The sequence below is a fragment of the Onychostruthus taczanowskii genome, unplaced genomic scaffold (genome assembly GCF_017590055.1).
Source record: "Onychostruthus taczanowskii isolate IOZ18803 unplaced genomic scaffold, ASM1759005v1 scaffold31, whole genome shotgun sequence".
NCBI lineage: Eukaryota > Metazoa > Chordata > Aves > Passeriformes > Passeridae > Onychostruthus > Onychostruthus taczanowskii.
Genome location: NW_024500461.1, coordinates 7,151,316 through 7,161,534, shown reverse-complemented (window position 1 = coordinate 7,161,534; position 10,219 = coordinate 7,151,316).

Sequence of the window (10,219 nt, the reverse complement as noted above, 5' to 3'; positions counted from 1 at the left end):
AAAATGGGGTAATACTTGTTTCAAATTTATTTACAAGTTGTTTATCCAACTCATGCAGCTCAATAAAATGAGAGGTTCATTACTCAGCCCTCCCTCAGCCACATGCTAGGTACTTTATTTTCAGCTGAAACCACAGGTTCATCTCTGCTTGCTTTCCTAATACATTTCAAACCAAATAACCATCAACCTTCACATATGGTCTCAAGCATACTTTTGACTTTGTTTTTGTTTTCCTCTGTTTCAACACCTCCTCAGATTAATTCTCTCATACCAAACACTGATTACCATCCAGTCTTGTTTTATTTACTACCTCCTCCTGGGTTTCACCCACTTATATCTCCCTTATGGTTCTTCCAACCTGAAGCTGTCTGGTGCCAAGCACACAATGTTTGTTTTTCCTGTGCTACAAATTCATGCTACAAGCATCAGTGTGACTCAACTCCAAACAAGTATTAGAACAGTGCTTGCATTAATTGTTGGTTATTCCTGGCAGCCCTGGAGAGTCTTCACATGAAGAAATGGTCTCTTGAAGCCATTTCAAGCTTGATCCCCCATTACATGGCAACCAGAGGCCAAAATAAACAGAAATAAGTAAGAGAGCATACATCCAAAATGCACAATAAGAAAAAAATACAGAGAAAACAAAGTGTCATTCTCCTCTGTTTCAACAGAAAATGCACACAGTGAAAATATCATCACTTGAGAAGACATTGTTTTAAGGAAAAACAAAAGCCCTAAACTCCAAATTAATTGTCATATAACACCATATTCCTATAGACAACAGTTAAGATTAACAAGAGAAAGTAATTTACATTGAATGTGAAAAATTCCTCATTATGCTGTTTTAAAATAAGTTGGTGTTGTTTTGTTTTTTTTTTAAAGCAAGTCTTTACCCAACAGACTCAAGGAAAACCTTCCTTCTGGCCTGGCTATTCAATAATCACAAGGAAAACCTTCCTTCTGGCCTGGCTATTCAATAATCACTCACCATACCGTGTCTCACACTTCTATGTAAATTTTTGACAATGTTATTTACTGCTTTATTTCAGCCTATTAGTCAGGAACATACTGCTTTTCTCCAAATAAACAGAATAGCCCTCTTCTACATTTTCAAGGAAAAAAAAAAAAAAAATAAATAAATAAATAAATAAAGCAGAAGTTCAACATCAGTACAGTCATAGATGAAGAATAAATAAAAGCCATCTCAAAGTAGCTAACATGAAGAAAAATATTTTAAAAATAAATATTCCCAATGTCTTATAAAGAACTGTGCACAGACACTTCTTTAACCAACATTATTAAAATCCAAACCTCAAACTGCTTTTGCTCAGTGTCATATGAAATGTGGGTGTTCCCTTCTTTCTGATGTAAATGCCAATGGGCATTACCACTAGTAAACAAATTAAAGATAAAAACAGTCCACAGACTGTAGGGAAGAATAGGAAAAAGGGAAGGAAAAGTATTTCAGTCATATGAAAATCACTCTTTCATGACTTCACAGGCCCCTTGCTCTTCCCATGCCCTCACTCCTTTAAGCACACAACCCTACAGCAATGTTCAGCGCAGGCAGCAGCCTGAAATGAACTTGGATGTGCCTGCAAATGGATGAAGGGCAGGATGTTCATGCACTACCCAACTCTGAGCTCTTAAATTATTGACCTGGACTTCCAGTCATACCCTCGATGGAGAGAAACACATCTTCACTGGATGAAGAGGAGACCCTCTACAGGATGTTGCCCAAGGATGTTGCTCTAGCCTCCATCTCTCAGCTCTGCACTGAACACAACTGGTTGGAAGTCTCTCTCTCAATGAAGAGCAGAGAAACAAAGGTATCTATAACATCTATGCCACTTATTGAGACTTTTTTTACCCAAGGACCACAGCTGTATGCTATCAAAACTAACAGTCTACCCCAGGAGAAACCAGTACCCTTCATGGCATCCACAAAGCCATGTAACTCACTCATGAGAAACGTGCAAATGACCAGAGTCCACTGCCTTTAGAAATTAACAAGAAATTTCCTCTCCCTTCCTGAACTACAGCCGTTTCACACATAAACACCATCTCAGAAGAACTCTTGTCAAATTGAAACAGCTACAAAAGAAGAAAAAGGTGATTTGTCTCTGAGGAACATGCTCTGCTGTGCACTGAAGCCTAAAAGGGTAGCAGCTAGTGAGTCAGAGGCTTTAAAACCTCATTGTTGCCTTTACTTCTTATTTCCACTCCTACTGACCACAGGCAGATAGGAAATTCTGTTATTGTTAAAAGACACAAACAAGGTAGTCAAAATAATACAGAATCCAATTGATACCTTACATTGTGGCCACAAATAACAAGTCTAATCACAATTCCACACCCTGTAGCTTGAAGGTCATCTGGCCCTAATCTTGGTATTTCTTTTCCTATCATATTACTTTAACTTATAAAGAATAGCCTGGCCTGAACTTCCAACAAGTAAAAATAAGCACATGAATCCAGGCTAAAACTCCAAGACATTTAAGTACTTAACTGCATCTGAGTATAAAAGGTAAGAGCTAAAGTTGCCACCTGGCTTCTGTAAGCACCTGGCAGACCCGGGTTCTCTGCTGCAAGGCACATGAAAAACTGCTAAAATCTGACAACACTGAGTTACCTTACTCCATGGCTTCTAGCCAAGCTTTGAAAGGCAACAAATGAGATTGTCCCATGAGTGGCATCATTCACAGGACCAGAAACAACACAAAAAGTGTATATATACATATATATGTATATAGTCCACGCAAAGGTGGCCATCAAGGTTCGTAAGAATCCTTTTGCAGATGAGTGCTGCCGTCTCCAAATTCTTCCAAAACCCACATCAAAGGGAATGGGAAGAGGAGACTGTATGTTCTCACTCCTTTAAAAGAAAGGACTGAACTACAAAGAGCCTTAATTCCCCCACAGTTTGCACCTGCACACATGCTGATACAGCCCAGCCACCCTGGAGTCACGTCTAGCACTCTCTCAGGGTTATCTTGCACAGGTGTGGCATTAGCAAGGATTGCTGTTCTCCAACAGCTGTCAGATCTTGTGTTGAGGTGACTATTTCAAGACTTAAGGTAACTTTCCTGGCAAATGAAAGTGAATTCAACAATGACTAAAAGCTTATGACAAAGACGACATGTTCATAGGCTACTTATCATGACAGAGGAGAATTTTACCTCTAGTCCCTGCTCTTCCCAAATTGAAACAGAAATACTGACTAATCTTTCTGTTTGGCTGTCTTGATCTCCACTAGTAACATTTTCTTGCAGCAGGGAGGTGAAGCAGGGCACCCCACAATGTCAAAGTCACTCAGACCTCTGACTATGGGGTCATGTGAAGTCTCACATTCCTATTAGAGATGCATAGCTACGACAACACTGGGTTAGAGAAGGTCTGGTCCTCTAAGAGGTTAGAAATACTCACTGAAATAGTTCAAACTACTTTTCCCCTTGCTTTTAGCTTTAGGAAGTTTACTATTTTCACAGTAGAAGGAAATGAGCCACCACAAAAGAGGTCATCTGATAGCATCCTATTCTTTCACATCTTCCTTCTGCCCCTAGAATGTAATGTAGGTCCTAGTGAATATTTCATATCTTAATTACCGAGAATAATTATCAGTTAAAAAAATTCATTAAAGGGATATTGCTTTCATGTAGCTCTGAAATGAAATTTAAATCGCTTTTCATCTCTTCACCGTAACCTGTTGGGATGAAAACCTATTTATCAAGCTTCTTCAAAACGGACCTATCTGGCTACGCCGGACCACCGCCGTGACGAGCCCACCTCAGGAGGATGGGCACGGGCCGCGGGACGGCCTTCGGCCCGCGGTGGTCCCGGCCCACGCCAGTGGGTCACTTACCGCTCGGCTTGGCTCGGCTCGGCCGAGGCTCGCCCCGCTCGCCGCCCGGAGTGAGGCCGGGCCGAGCCGGGCCCAGCGCGGGGCGGCCCTGCCCTCTGCGGGGGCCCGGAGGTACTGCCGGCCTCCCGCCGCATCCGCGGCCACGCCGAGCCTCCGGCGGGGCGGCTCCGCTCCCCGGCCCTGCCTCGGGGTATAGCGCTGCGCCGGGGACCCGCGGCCGCCTTCTTCGCCAGGCACGGGCGGGATCGCCGCGGAGCGGTGCTCGGCAGGCAGCGCACCTGCCGCTCCCGGCCCGCCATCGAGCGGCCCCGGCCCTCCGTCCCCGGTCAGCGCCGGCGGGAAGGGCCCCGTGCGCTGCTCCCGGGGCCGCCTTCGCGCCCCCATCCCGGGCTTGTCAGCCCAGCTCCGTGCACGGAGCAGGCTGTGCTCGGGCGGCCCCGGGAAAGGTGGGCGGCAGCAGAGAGAGCCAGATCTGCTGCCCCCTCCGCGGCCGCGGCCTGAGTGTCTCATGTCCCGTAAAGCTGAGCGAGCTCCCACACGTTGCCCCTTAGCTCCATCCTTCCCTCCACCTTTTCCATGTCAGTTTTCATTGCACAACCCCACAGGTACCAAATTATTTTCTTGTTTTTAAAAAGAGCCCTCAGACAAGCCTCCTGAAGTCTTATTAAGCTATCCCACCCTCGGGGATGCTAATCTGATCCCCGATACAGAAATAGTACAAGGAGTAGCTGTAATGCTTTCTCCTTCAGAGTTTGCCGTGGCATTATCAGGAAAACCCAATATGTGGCCGAGACAAGTATATGGATAGAAAAGTTTGTTTACGCTTAGCCTTGGTGTGATGGAGTGGATGCTCATTGAAAGAAGCATTTCAAGGGCCTGGAGGGCTCCTGTTATTGAATCCTCAGTGCTGTGACTCAGTGTGTGGTAAGGGCTGTAAATCCTCTGAGAGTTGTTTTCATTCTTCGATGCTCTTAACACACAGCAACAGTGGCAAGAAATGTCTCCATCTTTTCTGATGCAGCTGGACTGACTTCTATTAGCCAAGCCTTGTGGTCCCTAGGTTAAGCTACTACCTATCAATTTACTAGGAAGAGCAGTTTCAGTGAAGAAAAATATGAAACAGCTCATCTGCTGTGTAATGGAGGCATTAGAGGGAATTTTTAAAAGTGTGTTAGCTGAGAGGAACAGGCGCTAGTTGTCCGGGTTTTCTCTTCAATTGTAGATCAGCTTCAAGGTCCCCATCGTCAAAGGAGATTAGCAGGTGAATCAGGTTAATTGCTCAGGCACCATTAGGTCTGTTTCTCCCTCCTTCCTAAGCATGCTATGATCAAGTAGTCCGGGTTTCCCAAGCTCAGTGTTATTCCTGGGAAAGACACAACACAACACAGTAATTTGCAATGTAGACTCTCCCCGGTAGTCACACTCTCTGTCCAGAAAGGACACTGCTGAACTGATTGACAGCATAGCAATCAACTCCCTCAGAAAGACAGATCCTCACACTCCCCTAATGACTCTGGTGCGACGACGTATGCAGAGACTGAACTGATGGAAGGAGGCGAAAGTCACGAGCAGAGTAAATCGTCGGTGAAATCTGAGGACTAGATACCAAATATTTTGGTTTCTTTACTACTGAGGAATACATTCAGTGCAGGTAGGCCGGTTTGTAAGCTGAGAGAGCCTGAGGCAAGGGGCCGTGAAGTGCCAACCCTGTGCGTAACAAAGGGCCGGGGCACCTGTGGCGCCGGCCAGGGGACCGGGCCCTCAGAGACACGGCGGCAGCCCACGATCCCCTCGCTTGATGCGCTGAGACTCTCCAGGGATAAAAGCCCAGGGTTTCCTTTGTTCATAGTCTCTCCTCGGAAGCACCAGCTCGAGTTGTTATTTTGTTATAGCACCGAGACTAAATTATTTTAAGGGTCGGGACGTCTGAGACTCTGCTATAGGAAAGCTAGGGACCAGCCGGTAAGGAGGTAAGGAAAGCTGCTGCGACTGTGACCGTGTTGAGTGTGGGGTGCGTAGCTGTGAAAGGTCCCAGCTCATGTGGTGCATGTGTGACTGCCACCGCACCTCCTGGATGCTCGGACAGGAGAGTTTCCTTAACATTTACCTTATCCTGAGGAGACCTCTTGACAAGATGATGATGATCAGGTGGTGGTGGTGATGAGCTACCAATTCTCTCAGTACAAGATTAGTCTTCCCACGGAGTTTGCCACACAATTGCCACTTAAGTGAAACGGAAACAAAACCAGCTTTCAACAGTGAAATGAATGCAAACACTACATGACTAGGCATTAAACTTATTAACACAATTAAGCACTGTCAATTAACAAAATGAGATCAAAGTGCTTTTCAACTTTACAAAGACAAACACTTTTCAAAAGGTGGAGTAATGTTTATCTTGTTTGATCCCAGTTGTACTCCCATGTGGGTTTCATACATAAATCCCTGTATTTCTAAAAAGTGTGGCATAGCTTTCAAAGCACTCATACCACTGATACTGTACTTAGAGGACACATAGCAGTCACACCGATGCCACTGCTTTTGCCTAATAGCTGGTGTAGACAGTAACCTTCAAAACAAACCCCAAGACTACAAAAAATATCAAATCAACTATGAGATGGGTAAATATAGAAATCATAGTATCACTGGTGTATGATCATAGCATGATTGTCTGGCATACCTGGGATTCCTGGCATTGCAGAATACACAGGGCAACTCAAATATATGTGACTGAAGTGCTGTTACCTCCCTGCGTGTCTCCTGTTGTTCCTGGCTTTTTTGTCTTTTCCATTCTGAAGCATCAGAGTTACCATGGAAACAAGCAGTGGCATTTATGTATATTCGTGAGCTTTCCCCATACACGGCATGTGAAGCCAGTCCCAGTTAATGGTGTGACCTGCATCTGGTGGAGCACATCCCTGTGGAAGGACACCCTGCAGTGGGATATGGGCACTGGCAGAACGAGACAGTGCTGAGCACCACCGCGGAGGGGCTCTAGGAGTGGGGCCAAGTGCCTCCAGGGGATGGAAACTTGCAATTCTTTTTGCTGTTGCTGAGTGGCAGGAGTCAACAGCTTTCTCAAAGGTCGAGAAGCTGGTAAGAGATAGGACTCTGGGGACAAGTATTTTGGACACAGTGCAGTGACATTTTTTTCCCCACCCAATGGGGACAAGCAGGAGTGTGACCTCCAGCACCACATGCAATTTCTTTTGGACAAATATGTAAAGGAAATAATTTTAAGTATCATGGCATGAGGACATAGGGTCTCTTTAATTTAAGCTTGCCTTAATTTGCTGACTTCTCTTGTCAAGAGGATGTATTTCAGTAACAAAACTAGAGGATAAAATATGCAGACACTTGTGTAATGTTGGAAATTTAAAACTTGAGTGGATGGCAGTAAGTGGCAGACCAAAGTGCTTTGACTCTTAAAGCTTTAGGTAAATCTTGCACCCTTCTGTTTATTCAGGTGGACTTGGATAAATTGCATCAGCTTCTTGACTCATAAAAAATTCCAGTGATAAGAATTGGAACAGCAGATATCCAGAACTGCTTCAGTTTAGATGCTACAAAATTAGAGGGACAATTCCATCTACATAGCCCAAAACTTTTGAAAGTGATGAATTGAGTTGGTTCGCCCTAGTTTTTGATTGGCCAGTCTAAGACCTTATGAAAACATGAAGAATTGCTGTTCAGAAAACACAGCTCACCCTCTGCAACCTGGTAATTATAAAAAATATCACCAGCTGGACACCTCTGGGTATTAGGCATTCTGGTAAGTAGTATTAGAGTAATGCAACCAAGCACTAATATTTATTTATAGTACTAATTTTTTTAAATTAATTCAGGAACACTTCTGCCCTGTGTTAGTTAATGTGTATTTTTACAACCAGTAAAGGCACCTGTATGTAGATAACCTGTATAGGAAATTGTGTTCTTTTCTCATGCGTCCTTTTCTCTCTGTAATTTCATTCCTTCTCCATTACTCAGAGAACAAGTAGGGATGAAAAGAATAAATCAAAATTATCATTCCTGCAAAATAACAGGCTGAAAAAGCATTGTCTCTCAGTGATTCCCATAAAGAGACAGAACTTTGTGGTGTAAGATATTGGAAAAGAACCATAATAACTTTCCATTATATGAGCCTTGGTATTTTTAGTTAGAATGAGAGAACAAATGAGGAATTCAAGAGAGAGAGCTCAAGGCATGAGCATTTTTCCTGCAATTCACACATGATAGAACTAAAGGAGAAAAATATTCTGCTAGGGAGAACAGAAGCTTCTACTACCAGAACACATCCCAAGTGATCCTCAGAGTCACAATGACAATTTTAAACTCCCTCCAAAATTATGTCTGCAGCTAGGCCAATGGCTACATAGTACAACTGGTAATACAGAGCTTGGCAGTTGTTTCAGAGAACTCCTGTTCCAGTACGTGATGGACAGTTGTCACTATAGGACACAAGACAACATGACGCAGACACACTGTTGCTCTCAAGGCAGGAAAAAAGGGAAGTTTATTTTTTGACTCCAACGTTTATAGTTTTCCAAAGGAGACAGTGGATTAGAGAGGTTGGAGAGTGAAAGTGCCACCTCTCCAGTGACACTGGACAAACCAACAGTCCATCAAGTTTCTCCTCCTCCATAAAAGAATGCAAAACAATAAGTTGTTTATAGAAAGTATGTGAGAAAATTTGATACAAGAATGCAAACATCAGAAGGCTTAGAAAATCTTAAAAAATCAGGGCGACAGACAGTGGTTGGTTTCCGACACTCATCAACCAATTTTAGAGCCCCAAGCCAGAAAATTCTAACATGATTTAGCCCCAAAACAACACGGGCATTACTGTTTCTGCTGCAACAGCATTTGGAGGCCTGAACTTCAGCATAGGCACAGTCCAAAATAAACAGGACAGTTGTTACTCCACCAAACATCTTCAGTCATGATAGAGTCTCTCTGGAAAGGGGAATGCTACTTCCTACTTGAGTTCAGGTCTGGATGTTTTGAGTAGTAATGAAGCTAAGGAATAAGTATCAGCAGTCTACACTTCTCTTTCCTTCATTTTCAGTCAGCTGATGTTTATATCCAGGTGAAGACAGAATAACCTGTAAGTTTCTACTATTTAGTGGATTCTTAACTTGCTCTCAAAATCAAGTGCCTTCTGGACCAAGAATAGGTTTTTGTGGGTCATCACCCCCCCCCGGCCATCTCAAAGGTGCTCTTAATAATCCACAGTTTATTAAATATGCACTGCCTCAAAAATTTCTCTGTTTATTTTGAAAATATTATTCATTCTAGCCCTAGGATACCTTTCCACACACACAAAAAAAAAAAAAAAAAAAAAAAAGGAAACATCACATATAAGCCCCTAACATTAGTACAAGTGGCTATGTAACAAAAAATGTTATTAGCAACTGTGGTACACACCATACTAGATATGACATTGTCCACATCTGAACATCTGAAGGATTGTGGCTCTCAGTCCCACAAATGTATCATTTCAACTGCCAAAATCAGCTGACAAGAGATGTGCTTTCCATGATTTTTAAAATAGTTATTGAGTATGATTCCACTGTTAAGTTTTCCTGTCCTAAAGCTGTGCCAGACAAATACAAAACTGTGAAGTGCACCAGTACTGTCTGTACTTCCATGGCTAGAGAGAGACATCCAGAATCACAGCTAATTTCACAGTTAATCCTAAAAACACCTCAGAATTTTTTACTCTTGTCCCTCTGGCCTTGTAACTTTGGCAGCGCCTGGTACAGGATGCTCAAGGAAGAGTACAAGATTGTTCCCACAGCTGAGAATTTGTTTATCACCTTTGCCCAGATGCATGGCCTGAGATGATGTGAAAATGGCTGTACTCAGCCTGACCAGAAGGTGCTTGACAAGCACCAAAATGACATACAGACACAAGTGCACTGGTGGAAAGCACAGACACAGGCCCTGTCAGCCTTCAGCACTCAGCAGTATCAGATCTGTTACCTTTATATAAAAAAAAATCTACAACCATTTTGCATCTTCAGTTTTAGTATCTAGAATATCTGCTGGCAAGGAACTGTACAGTTTGGCAATGCAGTCTGTAAAGCATGTTCTTTCTTCTAGTATGCCATGCTCCTTTGCAGGAGGGGCAATGTGCAACTTCCAAATTCATCCTTGTCGTGCTTATGAAGAACACGGTGTGTGTATCAGGCACTGGTGGAGTGATGCCAGGAAATAAGAACATGCTGGCATTTTCCATTTTTATGAGAATAAATCAATTCGTCAAAATCAGTTTTCAAACCCTACATACCTTGATACTGCAAATAAACTTCTCATCACAGAAAGTCTGCATTAGCACGAGAGAAGGGAATTAAAAAA